We start from the raw sequence: 15,383 nt of genomic DNA, 5'->3' as shown, positions 1-15,383 counted from the left end.
AAACCCTCATGTTTTACCTAAAAAGATCTGTTGCACAGTAAAAAGTTCAATAAGTGGCTTGATATTTATATTTAATACACTGTATTATATTTTTAAACTTTTGAAACGTTCTCCTGAAAAATCAAGTTTTTTTATTTATGACGTTCTTGAAAGGAGTGAGCGATATTTCGTTTATGTGCTTATCTTGACATGATAGTGGATATGCATAGTTAATAATGAATAAATAAGGTTGATCCCTTAAAACAATACATTAGATACAACAATACATTCAATATCTTATCAAACAAGATTTGTCACATAGCTCATATATTTGTTGATTCGTCTTGTCATTTTCTAAACTATTTAACTAGATGTATGGATGTGAAGGAAGCTAGGAGAGAGCTACATGTCAGGACAGAGAGTGGCATTCTATCCTCTCTGCCTACCCCTGAAGGGAAACAGTGTGATGGTAGAAGTAGTAATTACATTGTTAACATTAATGTAATCAATTTAATTTATATATTAAATGTTAAAATCAAACACTGATTTTTTGAGTCTACTAAATTATATTTTATTGTTAAAAAATACAATAAAATAAAAATTGTGACAATTGTTTCATGAGTTTGAAAATGCCATAATAAGGCGAAAAGAAGACAAAAAAAATCAGTGTTTGATTTTAACATTTAATACATAAACTAAAACGAAGTTATATATATTAAACGCCTAATCAATAAATAATAATAATAATAAAACCCTTATCCGCACCCGAATGGTGCATAGGGCACTGTGTCATATAAACGCAGTGTTAACTTGATCGTTTTTTACACATGAAGGAAAGGTGATCAGCCCTCCGCTTCAGGTACCAGTCCAGGGTAATATTGGATAAATGTGACAGTGAAAAAATCACTTATATTTATTTTACCCCCCTTGGGAATCGAACCCGGGACCTCCAGAACGGTAGCCGAGCGTGCTGACCATTACACTACGGAGGCGGACAATCAATAAATAAATATGTAATAAATCTACACGAAAGAAATGTGTTTTTATATGTATATATATATAATTACATATATAGGTGTGTATTTACCATGTATATTTCTAATATGGATTGCATATATTTTTAAAAAATCATCCACAAAAAATAGCTAACAATTTCCATTGCACAGGTTGCTAACAATAGCAGAAAACGACAAAAAAACGTGGATCCGAGAATGGTTTGTATTCGATACCTGCTGAAGGTGAAATTCCAGACCTATTATCGTATTATTCCTTAGCCATTGTGTGAAAATCATATAGGATCCAGTTGCAATTCTTGACAAATTTAAAGTAACCACATTAAAAAAAATACTGTATATATCGCTCACTCCTTTCAAGAACCTCATAAATCAAAAATCGTCAATTTTCAGTTGTGCATGTTTTCAGAATGCCCAGAAAATGTACTATATCAAAGCAAAAGCGACATATTTTTAACTTAATATTTATCCGCTACAGGGCAAAAAGTTTTGTTTTTGCATTTTGAAGAAAAGGTATTGTTAAATATTTTTTTTTTTAAAACGAAATATTTTTCAAATGGAGAAAAAACCTTCAGGTTTTACCTAAAAAGATCTGTTGCACAGTAAAAAGTTCAATAAGTGGCTTGATATTTATTTTGAATACATTTGATTACATTTTTAAACTTAGTTTTTTTATTTATGATGTTCTTGAAAGGAGTGAGCGATATGTGACATCCCCTCTACCCTGCAGTTAACGGCTTGATGTTAGGTTAGTAGTGTAATTAGAAAAAGTCCAAGTAAAAAAATATCGTAAATATTTTGTCTTGATTTTGTCAAAATGATTTTGTTTTTGATAAGCTATAGTCCAAAACACCGAATATTCTATAAGCAAGTTAGCAGTTTTGAACTCTAATCGAAGAACGAACACAGACCAAAAGAGGAATTCTCGATTAAATTCGTCCCGAGATAAAATGGAGAAATAAACATTTAAAAATAAACAAATTGAACCAAACTAGCCGGTCGAAAACAAAAAATAAACGAATGCATAAGCTGAAATAGCTGATTCGACTTACGAAGTTTACGCTTCGGTAACCAACACGAAGAACTTGGCTACGCCTAAAACGTCAAGCTTTACTTTTGATGGTCATTTTTCTAAACCAAAAGCATGCATAATGGTAAAAGGATTATTCTTAGAATATATACGTCTTAAAATATATACACATATGTACTTGGAAATATCTATCGACGAGGGTACTACATAAACAATAAAATTTGTGTGCAAGATAATTTTACTATACTAAATTACTGCTAACCTAACTATCACGCCGGTTGCCGCAGGGGTATTCGAACCCTTATCCGCACCCCAACGGTGCATAGGGCACTGCATCATATAAATGCAGTGTTATCTTGATCGTTAACACACGAAGGGAAGGTGAACAGCCCTCCGCTTCAGGTACCAGTCCAGGGTAATATGGAATAAATATTAGAGTGAAAAAATCATTTATATTTATTAGACCCCCCTCTGGGAATCGAACCCGGGACCTCCAGAACGGTAGCCGAGCGCGCTGACCATTACACTACGGAGGCGGACGAAATGCCGCAGGGGTAAGCAGAAAGAATTGACCGCTATAGCGGTCAGAAGTATACTTCTCTGTCTTTGCAAACATTCTTTGCCTCTCCCAATTCATGTATCTCCTCATATACCTGCCTTTCAAGTATTTGACAACCTGAACATGCCAAGTTTGGCAGTCACCCAGTGAGAAGATGTTTCTGCCAGTGTCGAGTCTTATTTTTTTTTACAAACAAAATATATAATAACCATTAATAAAAAAAAATCATAGTTTAAATGCGTTTAGCTTTATCATTTTATAAATTAGGACCGCAATTCTGAAATTAGTCTCAGAAAGAAGGGTGGATACTTGGGTGGGGAGTTGGATTCCTGTCCGTGTTAAGCTATTTAGGAAGTTCTCCTTCTCTGTTGTGAACGGACACTGAAAGAACGTATGGTTTTTAACGCCTATATCTTTATAATGAAAGCTGTCCCACCGCATTCTCAGACCTGATACAGAAGCATCTAGGCTTCCTGACAAACCTAATCTTGCAAACGTTTTTTTAATCTTCCGAAATTTATTGAAAAATTGTAACAAAATTGTATCCCGATTTTACTGTGAATTTAAATTTTAAAGCTTTCAATATCCTTGTCACTGCCAATCTAAATAAATACAAGTTTGTAAATCCATCACTTAATTTTCTAGAAGTGCCCTGGTGTAGGCAGTGAAAGCGATTAGTAGTTAGTTAGCTCAGTTAGTCAGCTAGATCCCCTATATCTTTAGAACATTGCGAGGCGTAATAAGATATTTATACTGTGTTATATCGCTCACTCCTTTCAAAAACGTCATAAATCAAAAATCGTCAATTTTCAGTTGTGCATGTTTTCGGAATGCCCAGAAAATGTACTATATCCCAGCAAAAGAGGCATATTTTAACTTAATATTTAACCGCTACAGGGCAGAAAGTGTTGTTTTTGCATTTTGAAGAAAATGTATTCTTTTTTTGAATATCCATACTAAATATTTTTCAAATGGAAAAAAAACCTTCAGGTTTTACCTAAAAAGATCTGTTGCACAGTAAAAAGTTCAGTAAGTGGCTTGATATTTATTTTAAATACATTTTTAAACTTATTGCATTATATTTTTAAACTTTAAAAAGTTCTGAAAAACAAGTTTTTTTTTATTTATGACGTTCTTGAAAGGAGTGAGCGATATGTGCAAGTTGATGCTATGTACCGTGTCGCCAGGGCATCGGTGCTAGACTGCACATTGCGCTGAAGCCAGACGAGAGACACCAGGCTAACAGAAGCACACACGGTACGACGCGACGGTACATCGAGGGGACGGGCGACCCGCCACTCGACGCTCGGCGCTCAGACGCCCGAGGGACTTGACACAGAACGGGGGGAGAGACAATGGGACATGTTCAAAAGGATGTTTGGTAAATACCCATACCGGTGGTGAAAGTTGGGGCCAGGTAAAAAATAGCTTGCATTATAAGTCAAAAGCAAATTGATTGAAAGCTCTGCCAACCGCATTCCCGGATCTGATACAGAAGCATCTAGGCTTCCTGGCACACCACTCTTACGAAGCAATTTTATTTTATACTACTTCTTCTTTTTGATTTTTTGTTTTAACTTGTATTAGGTGTATATTGTTCAAATTCGAAACATAGTGCTTGAATCAACTTTAATTTCACAAGACATCCATGGTGAAATGAAAGAAGCCTTCTATTGGGCAGAAACTCTTTCATTTGTATGTGAGGTCCGAATCCTGGATGAAAATCACATACATGAAAAACGCTAGAAAACATCTTTCTCATTTTATTTTTTTTAGGTCAACTTTAATTTGACCAGTCATTTATTTATAACATTTTTAGTGTGTCCAAATACTTTTCACATATCTGGATTATCTCCAACTAATTGAAGTATTTGGACACACTCAAAACGTTGTAAACTTATAATTTACTTTAAATCCAATTTCTGGTATTCTATTATCTGCGTCGGAGCAAATAACCGACACGCTCGTCACTCGACCGGTATAAAAAAAATAACGAAGAAGTCCAACGGTTGCCGATCACATTTGCGACAAAAAGCTATCTGGACAAGCACGGAATAGAAAAAAAAGCAATTATTCCGCGTTTACGGCATCCGGTTGGGGCAAAAACGTCCAAAGCGACGACTACTGGTCGCTGGTGTATCTAATCAGTGTGATAATGAAATAGCAGGGACCGGCATAGATCAATATGGCTCACCAAGGACGGGTGACTCACTGGCGAGGAGTGACGCAGGGCCCTCCGAGGGCTATCGATCCGGAGGGCTGCCAGTGTTGGAGGTCACATATGGTGAACCCACCGCCAGATCTCCGCACTTCCGGCGTGCTAACTCGGTAAAAAATTATTCTTAAAAAAATGCGGATCTCGTAGAGGTTTTTTCAATGTGTTGTAGTAAATTTTTATGGAAGTTTCCGAACAAGCGAAGAAAGGTGTCCATCGTGAATTAATATTGTAATAAATAACTAGGTGTAGATGACTTTTCAATAAATCGACGTGTCCTACGTAAAGTGCTCTAACAACATTTTTGTCCATTTAGAGATATTTGGTGTATGTAATCAACTGACCTTTATCTACAAATATAAACAAACAAAAAATATTTACAAAATAAATTACGCCTAGTTTTCAGGCGTATAAGACGCTATCTACGTCGAATTTTCGAAATGAACTGAACTCCTAAAACGCTAACTACTTAATGTTGACAAATCATAAAGTTTTAAAACGATTAAATACATTATTTCATCGTGTTTTTGAATGAATAATACTAGTTTATAATTTCAGAAAAAGCCGTTAATTAATAAAAAAATATACGTTGAAAAAATCTTCTAAGCTTTCTCCTGTAAAGTAACAGATTTGCAGATAGAGTATTTTACGTAGGGGCCGTCGATATATGCAAAAGACTGATGGAAGTCTTGGTATTTACAGCGTTTATGACTTGAGGCTGATCAAGTGATCACTTTACACACGTGCAAGATTTACCACTCTACCCATGATTGACAGCCACACACTACTCTATTTTTTTATTAAATTGTATGTATATATGGTATATCGTATGATTGACAGATTATTTTATATGTGAGATCTCGACAATATCTTTGGTTGAGTTGAGTAAGCTTTTTTTTATTTAGCAGAGACCCACCCTTATGAAGCTGAACATACTTATGTAAGATTCTCCCGAATTATGTGACATAATATTATATACAGTGTGACTGTCAATCATGGTTAGAATGGTGAATGCTACATTGTATAAATTGATCACTTAAACCAGCCTAGGGCAGCATTGTAAATACGTGATAAGCCTTGTAAATACCCAGACTTATTTTTTTAATTCAAGTTCAACTTGGTAAATATGTCCCACTATTTCTTAAAATGTATTGTGTTTCGATGCATTCCATATTATTTCCAAACAGGTATTTGAAAATGATGCGGAATGCAATGAAACACGTGTCACAATAGATTTTGAGAAATAGTGGTACCATAGAACGGGGCTACTTGAACTTTGATGTGTTACTTGAGTACAGTACAAAAAAAATCTGTATTTGGTCTACAATAATGAACGTATCGACATGATTCATTGTTTCCCTGACAGGTGACACTTATAGTCACGATACTTCGATCGATACCACAATCTACATAAAAAAAATTGTACTGGGCTCAAGTAACACATCAAAGTTAAAGTAGCCCCGTTCTATGGTACATATTTATTTACCAAACAAAAATTAAATAAAAAATTGATAAATATTACCACAAAGGGACTGCAGAATCAATTAATGAAATTCCATATTCTTCTACATCGATGGTGCGATATCAAAATAAATAAGTAGTAAGTTTAAAATTTCAGATTTAAGAACAAGGATTTGAACGCACTCAAAATGTTGTTTATATTATAAGTAACTGAACTCTCGCGAGAAGTGATTAACGATTAAAATAATGACGCCGTCAAAGTAACCGGTCATGAATGAGAATATAAACGGCCACAAAGTCAGCTGCTTTACGATTATGTTAATTTACAACGTAAACACACAAGAGCCGCGCATGACTGAATCGTTCCCCGACAAATAAATAATGCCGATATGCGCAAGACTCGATTGGCGGTGTACGAGTGAAATGCACAAACCCCATATAACGTTGAGATAGGTACTGCGATACCATAGGGGGTTAATATTTTTAAATTGTATTTTAATTTTAATTTTGACCCTAGATAACTAAACTATATTTGTAGATACAATGCCATTTGTGGATCGCACAATATTGACATATCGCTCACTCCTTTCAAGAGCGTCATAAATCAAAAACACTTGATTTTTCAGGAGAACGTTTTTAAAGTTTAAAAATATAATACAATGTTTTAAAAATAAAAATCAAGCCACTTATTGAACTTTTTACTGTGCAACAGATCTTTTTAAGTAAAACCTGACGGTTTTTTCTGCAGTGGAAAAATATTTAGTTTATTTAAAAAAATAATTAAACAATACCTTTTCTTCAAATTTCAAAAACAACACTTTCTGACCTGTAGCGGGTAAATATTAAGTTCAAAATATGTCTCTTCCGCTGGGTTATAGTACATTTTCTGGGCATTCCGAAAATATGCACAACTGAAAATTGATGATTTTTGATTTGTGACGTTGTTGAAAGGAGTGAGCGATATGTAGTAGCTACGCGGAATAGTGATTCATTGTTAAATGTATCTTAAATTCATTCCTAACAAACCAAACTGAAGTGTCATGTAACCGGTTCCTAGTTTTAATAAATACTTTTGATAAGTTTCACGTTTTTAATCCGCCAGACGAATGTTTAGTTATTAAGGGTTAAATTACTCACTTCAGTTATTTCCGCTGGTTTAAAAGTAAAAACACAATATAAAATATTAACCCCTTATAACGTTCCATCCGATAACGAGGTGCCTATCTCAACGTTATAGGAGGGTTTACTGTAATAAGAAAACAGAATTTGTCGAGTTCAAACCGAGTACGTGACGGGCGCTAATAAAACGGGAAATACATCAAAATAAACGTTATGTAAAACAAAACAACAAAAACTCAGCGTGTGCCAAGAATTTTATTCTACTTATGTTACTTACATCGTATTCTTTGCCTACAAACAATTCATTTCAAAAAATTACAGTCGTCTTTTTAAATATATTTTATACTAAAATAATTCAGTTCTACAATTTGACGCCACATATTTAAATGGATGTCGACGTATAGGAACAATCGTTTGGCAGTTCAAATGTAATGTGCGGTTTTATATATTATATGTGTCTATAAAATTAGATGTATATATATATTTTATATATATACATCTAATTTTATTTGAGCTGTATACATATTTTATTATATTTGTGTATGTGTATGTAATATAATTATATATATATATATATATATATATATATATATATATATATATATATATATATATATATATATATATATATATATATATATATATATATATATATATATATATATATATATATATATATATATATATATATATATATATATATATTATATATTACATAATTATGCTTGCAATTACCAATCAAATCGATCGATACGACTTTGTGGTAAAAAAAAATATAAACGATTACAAATATCAATCAAAAATATTTATATGTATCTTATCAAGAACTAATAAGTATTCAAATCTTATCTAATAGTAAGCTTAAGACATGAGTCAATTCCGTATCGCAATGTAAGTAAAAAAATGATTAGTTATCACAAAACTTGTATGCCTGTGAAAAATACGAGATTACAGATATCTATGCTGTCGTACGGCGCAGAAGGGGCATATCGTCACCTCACTACAGAACTATCCTAACCGCATACCAGGAAATTTTACAGGGGACGCAATCGAGCATTCGAAAGTGAGATTTCTCTCAAGAAATGTATGAGTAGCTATTTATGTACAACAAAGTCAGTAGCGTAAAAAACATAATAAATTAATAAAAACGAAACTGACTAGTAAATGACTTGGAATAGTACTGCATTCAGGTGATAGGAGATAAACAGGGTACATTTTTGGGAGAGGGACGCAAAGAACCTACAGTAGGATATTAGAATGATATCAACAAAATTAAATCGATATGTCAAAATCATTGCTGTATATCTACTCGTTTAAATAGCTCTCACCTCCGTTTTCCATAAACTTGATATGCTTTTACTGCGCTTTAGATTCTGCGTCGGCAGTACATAATACATTTCTTCTATTGTGAAGAGAAGACGTACTACAGAAAGTAACAACAAAAGAAAGGAAAAAATCATTTATAAAATAAATATAACGTACGCGTGGTTTACTGTACATTTAAAAAAATATATATTAAATATAAGAAAAGATCTTTTGGTACTAATAAGAGAATAGATACATTTAGAAGAGTATGACGATATTATGTTCAAAATAACGAGCGCGTAATTACGCAGTGAATTATTATGAACAATACGACGTGAACACGATAAGTCTATCGCACAAGACGGAATTGTACTGCAATGTGGAAGGTAAAACATTCAATCACCGCAAAAACCACACAGCGTACATGTCGTAAAATCACTTCAAGCTATGGTTTCGCACTGTTTCTGAATTTATTAACAAACACTCGTAACGTTTCATTTCGTAGTAAAAGCGAGTGGGTCTTACTTACATTTGATTTAGTGAACAAATTCCGAATACACTTTTCTCAATTTACGATTACTTTTTTATTTGAAAAATATCATTTCATTTTGGTCTATTCCAGTGGTCTACCCCAAATGGGGTAAAAATTATTTTTTGGGGCAATAAGAAAAATTTTCTAGTTTGTTATTTCATAAACGTGTCATATTTTTACTAACTTAAACCATTCAAGTCTGTGCGACAGAGATCGATTAAACGCCTATGACTATTCAAATTGCTCTTACATAAAAAATCTCAATTTTAAAGTAATTGTATCAAACATGAAGCAACATCATTTCTCCAAAAACTGAAAAGGAAACCTGAAAACCTGAATTTTCGTTTGATCCAATTTGAGAATTTTATTTTGTTAGTCTATTACATATTTACTATTTTATTGTAACTTTTATTTTTATTTTCTGTGTAAATTAATTCAATAAATAATGTTTATTTAAAATATACTTTGTCTTCTTTTCAAAATGGGGGGAGGAGGTAATAACGACTTACGCAAAAATATTTTGGGATAGTGGTCAAAAAAGTACCCCGACCGCTGGTCTATTCAGATGTCGCAGATGTGCATACTATACGATGGCATTTGCCAATCGTACGTAAGTTGAACAGTCGAGGTGCTGTTTAAAGCTGCCCAAGACAGAGACAATGACTCTTAACCCGATGGTTGCCAGAGACGAGATATCTCGGCAAATGGCGGAGTGCCCGTATGGCCAGAGACGAGATATCTCGTCAGTACTTTTGATGACGTATTACTCCGCAGTTTTAACTCATATTGACAATCTGTCAAAAACGGAACATACATTGCCATCAGTTGAAGTTGTCACAAAATATTTTATAAAGTTTTTAAATACTTTTAAGTGATTTATCGGTATCACTTTCAGCTGACAGTTGACAGATGTCATTAGGGCTACCACTCAAACCACTTGAAATATTGATTATTTTAATCGATTGTTTTGAACGCCAGGGGTTTTTATTTTGCTCAATTTTTTTGTGTTTTTCTTATTATTTTAAAATATTTCATTGATAAATAATAGTTGTGTGTTAATATTAAATTTAATAAAAACTTGCGTGTGCGACTTAGTGTGACAACCCTGAAAATTTGAAACAGTTTTAACTTCAAGAATAAAACTCTAACAATCGATGCGGGATATAATATTTGGTAAGTAAATTATAATTCAATAAAAACAACAAAAAAAAAATCTTTAGACAACTTTTTTTTTTCAAAAAAATACTTGGCCTGTTGAGCACTGCCGCGTAATTTATTTGCGGCTGTGAAAAGGTTAAGTGATAGTCGACATCAGAGGAACCTGACATGGCACATAAAGGAGAAGAAGGTAAGTTGCTCCCGGTCAAACATCAATTAGTTGAAACATCGGTGCTATTGGTGCTGTAGAAACATAGATGTTTAAACATCCGTACACATTTGTGTATCTCTAAGAAATGTACTCCATAATGTTTAATATATTTTAACACACGATAAAAAATTTACATTATTAACACGTTGACTGGCAACTACGAGATAACTCGTAGAATGCGTTTTTTGCTAAGACGCCGACTAATAAACACAGTACGGGTTATTTCGTACTATGTGTACTAGCCATATTCGTGCAGCTACGATAAAATTCGTAGTATATCAGTGGTAATATGGATAGATAGTTGGCTTCTGGGAAGAGAACAAAAAATCAATGATACACGAACAGAAAATGTATTAATAATTGAACAGAAAATATAATTATGCATGTACTATAATTAGAGTTTTGAATAATATGATATGATCAAATTAAATTGACTTTTTAGACCGGAATTCAGAAAATCGCCGTGGCAATCAACGTGTTAAGTTAAATTTTCCATTTAGTAATAAAACCAAAGGACAACAAAATGTTTTTGGTCGGGATGAATAAACAGTATTAATTTGCCGGGAAGTGGTACATTCGTTATCAGCGGTCTCTTGTGTAGAAGAAAATCAAAGCAGGTGGGGGGAGTAGGTACGTCACAAAGATGGCGACTCTTGATGCAAGATTTAATCGATTATCTCGACAGCTTCTTAACTGATTTACACAACCGAGGTAATGATATGAAACATAAACGTCTTCACATGAATTGCGTAAGGTTTAATTATAAAAATACATCAAATTTCAATATTTTAGCACTAAAACTTACAAAAATAACTGCGTCTTTCCAATGCGGTGCCTTATTATGCATCACTTAGATGTGAGTAGGAACAAGTAGAGAAGAAAAGTACACGACAACTCGACGAATAATCACTCTTTAGATGACGCTTTTTTCATTTTAATTAATTAATTGTATTTACTACTTCTTTTTTAAATCACATTAACTGCAAAAGGTATATTTGAACATTTCGCACACTATTAAAATATCAAATTAAAGATGATTTTGTTTACACATATAAATTTGTACATTTTAATAATTTGTAGGTTTTAATTCCCAACGTGTCGCTGTTCATCCATAAAAATGTCTCGTATACTCGATAAATAACAGTCGCGGTACGTGTCACTTTTGGATAAATTATCCACGGTAGAGCAATGGCAAAGTGCAGCTTGGGGTGATGTCTCGAGCACGGGTTCACAGTACCGTTGCAGAAACGTTATCGTAGCGAACTAACATCGATAGCCGAGCACATCTGACTGACGTGGTGCCGACTTTAGCATGGGGGGTATAGTCCATTTCCCGACCGAGCTAAGACATTACACGCGCACAAAATATTTATGACAACACCGTCACCATTCACGCGTAGCAACTTCGGACACATATTATCGGTGACTACACTATGCATGGCAGAAACTAGCGCTTCACCGGGCACTATCGTAGCCACTAGCGAATCTTGTAGATACGCTTATCAGCTCGACACTATCGCGCGTTATGTAAAATATTTACCTTAAGACATACGACAATGCCTTCTTCGTTACATACATGCAAAGTGATAACAAAATCTAAAAGAGATTTGCGAGATTTGAATTTGAGAGTGATAAAACGAGGAACGAGGAGACATCACAAATACTCGTATATTATGGTAGTATGTATCATATCGCTCACTCCTTTCAAGAACGTCATAAATCAAAATACTTGATTTTTCAGCAGAACGTTTTTAAAGTTTAAAAATATAATACAATGTATTAAAAATAAATTTCAAGCCACTTATTGAACTTTTTACTGTGCAACGTATCTGTTTAGGTAAAACCTGAAGATTTTTTCTCCATTTGAAAAATATTTAGTTAATTAAAAAATAATAATTAAATAATACCTTTTCTTCAAAATGCAAAAACAACACTTTCTGCTCTGTAGCGGGTAAATATTGAGTTAAAAATATGCCTCTTTTGCTGGGATATAGTACATTTTCTGGGCATTCCAAAAACGTGCACAACTGAAAATTGTCGATTTTTGATTTATGACGTTCTTGAAAGGAGTGAGCGATATGTTATATGTCCGCATAACGAGACAAATAAATGTACATATATACATTTTTATATTTATGAAAAATCAATAACCAGCTTTGCCGCCGGTTGAGGATGCATATGCTCGTAGGGTGACCATGGTATAAAATGCTAAATAATTTTTTTTTTGAAATTTATAATTTTAATTTGCGCATGCAGGATAGTAAAGTGACTAAAATATATTTATAATAGATGTCTAACTTGATGCCTGAAAATGCGTTTATGCCTATATAAAAATGTAGACGACTTTGATAAAATAATGTATAAATTTCATTAGCTTTTTGGCATATTAAATTATTTAGATTTGAGGCAAAGGAACGGTTAACAGAATATACCATTTATTATATAAATAACCTAAAAATAATTTATAACATTTTAATTAGTCATTAAGTATATAAACTCAAGTATTTGAAATACTTTATACTAGCAAGTTTTCAGATTTTTCATTATTTCCTTATTTCACCATTCGAACATTTATCATACATTGTTTTACCGCACTTTCGTCTGAGAGATCGCATTTCTCGATCGATTTCGACTGCATTCAGTCTACAAGATAGTAAAAAAGTGCTTGTGAAGCGTGGGCAAGTCTACAAACCGCAGATTTTAAGACGAAGTTCTATTTCTGGAAAGCCATTCCGGGTTATTATAATAATAAATAAAATAAAAATGAAAATTTGGATAGCGCCATTTCTGTAAAATACTATCTCAAAGGCGAGTATGATTATAAAGGGTAGAATTTAAAAATCAACGTTTATGGAATACCATCGTTAGGGTCGTATTACAGAATTAGTCGGTATTATCGTTTGAGTACAACTTTCGACCTTATCATCTCATAAAACAATAGGCACCCGCAGCTCTTCATATTTCAAGTTCACTACTACAACAGTCAAGTTTAGGTCTCGTACTAGACTTAGTGCATTCCATTCATTCATCGATTACTAACTGATTCGAGTTGAACGATTTATGGTAATGTGGATGCTTTACAAATGTACGTGTACATAGTGGAATATGCAATACGTACATCAATCACAATATTGCAAAAGAAAGAAAACACACAAAACAGGTACCACTATGTACTTATAGAAAAACGTATGAAAGATGTGCGATTCATATATCGCTCACTCCTTTCAAGAACGTCATAAATCAAAAATCGTCAATTTTCAGTTGTGCATGTTTTCGGAATGCCCAGAAAATGTACCATATCCCAGCAAAAGAGGCATATTTTTAACTTAATATTTACCCGCTACAGGGCAGAAAATGTTGTTTTTGCATTTTGAAGAAAATGTGTTGTTCAATTATTTTTATAAATAAATTAAATATTTTTCAAATGTAGAAAAAACCTTCAGGTTTTACCTAAAAAGATCTGTTGCACAGTAAAAAGTTTAATAAGTGGCTTGATATTTATTTTTAATACATTGTGTTATATTTTTAAACTTTAAAATCGTTCTCCTGAAAAATCAAGTATTTTGATTTATGACGTTCTTGAAAGGAGTGAGCGATATGTACGTACATATCTTTTATATAAATAAATATAATATTTAATTAAATAACGATAAAAATTGAATAGAACGATAAAAATGTTTTAATGCCCCATAGAACGATAACAATGTTTTATTTATTTAATTTATTTATTAAAATGTTATTTATTTATTAACATGTACATATTAATTATCTGTATTTTGGCTCTTTAGGCACAGCCCGTGTTGAGCCGAAATACTTACGTGTTGCCATTTACATACATATATTTTTTGGTGCACACGTTATAAATAAGTCCCTCGCAACACGTGTATTTTAATTAGAGTACAGGTATTGTATTATATTTGAATATCGCTCTTATTCCACTTCTACAAAGACTATATGATTATTGGTCCATTTTCATTCCCATCCAGGAATATAAAAAGTGAACAATATCTCAGTTACATAAGGATAAAGTCGAGACACCCATAAACAACTGATTCTTATCCGTAGTTCAATAAAACTGAGCCATCGATATGTCGATGCTGTAAGAAGGCAGTGTACTAATTACAAATTTGTTAATTTTCCACGAGAGCAAATGACACGATGGCAGCAAAAACTGACAGCAATGTAGTTAGTAGCATGTGTGTACAGTAACACCCCGCTTAGCGTGGGTAATCTATGCCAGCAAAATGTCGCGTTAAACGAATCAACGCTAATCGGGTTTATTTTCCACGTATATAAATGACAATGGTAGAGCGAAATGACACACTTCCTTGCACGAATGTCTCCCATTTAATATAAAAAACTAATGCGTTTCAAACGACAAAAAAGTATTTTATAAAATGTACATATATGAACTTATTGAAAATGCACACACCATCGAAACGGTATAAACCGATGGGGAGTCGACACGCCGTACACGCTACCGAATGAATATAAGGAAATCCCCGAGTAAAAGGTTGTATTTTTCAGTTCCTCGGTGAATCACTAAACCGCGCTATTAAAACAGCGTAAATAGGGGTGGCGTTAAGCGGGGTATAACTGAACATACTTCGCAGTATTCTCAAAAATTGATAGTCGTTCGATTTTCGAGCATGCTACCCGCACCGCAGGTGAAAGGAGCGTTCTCTGAGCCTGTCTGAACAGGTTTGCTTATGAGCATGCTAGTATGGATGTATGTAAACGAGCATGCTTATTTCAAAGCACATGTATACACAGCTTGAGAGGATGCTTATCTTGCATGCTT

The 15,383-nt window shown here is 33.4% G+C and overlaps 1 protein-coding gene across 8 annotated transcripts in view; it reads right to left on the bottom strand.

Annotated features, from left to right (window-relative positions):
• spen (spen family transcriptional repressor split ends) overlaps positions 1-15,383 on the bottom strand; it is a 147,611-nt gene that overhangs the window by 111,310 nt on the left and 20,918 nt on the right. Inside the window, exon 1 of one of the 8 annotated variants that reach the window (XM_088264743.1) lies at positions 11,388-11,644. The exons of the other annotated variants lie outside the window; for them this stretch is intronic. The gene's annotated coding sequence lies outside the window, so the exon portion shown is untranslated. Of the gene's footprint in view, positions 1-11,387; positions 11,645-15,383 lie in introns of those variants that run through there. 8 annotated transcript variants of the gene reach the window in all.

The sequence above is a fragment of the Brachycentrus maculatus genome, unplaced genomic scaffold (genome assembly GCF_059751285.1).
Source record: "Brachycentrus maculatus isolate JH-2025_06_01 unplaced genomic scaffold, ASM5975128v1 h1tg000003l, whole genome shotgun sequence".
In the NCBI taxonomy this organism is placed as follows: domain Eukaryota; kingdom Metazoa; phylum Arthropoda; class Insecta; order Trichoptera; family Brachycentridae; genus Brachycentrus; species Brachycentrus maculatus.
Note: the sequence above shows the minus strand (reverse complement) of the source record. Positions and strands in the feature narration are given on the sequence as shown.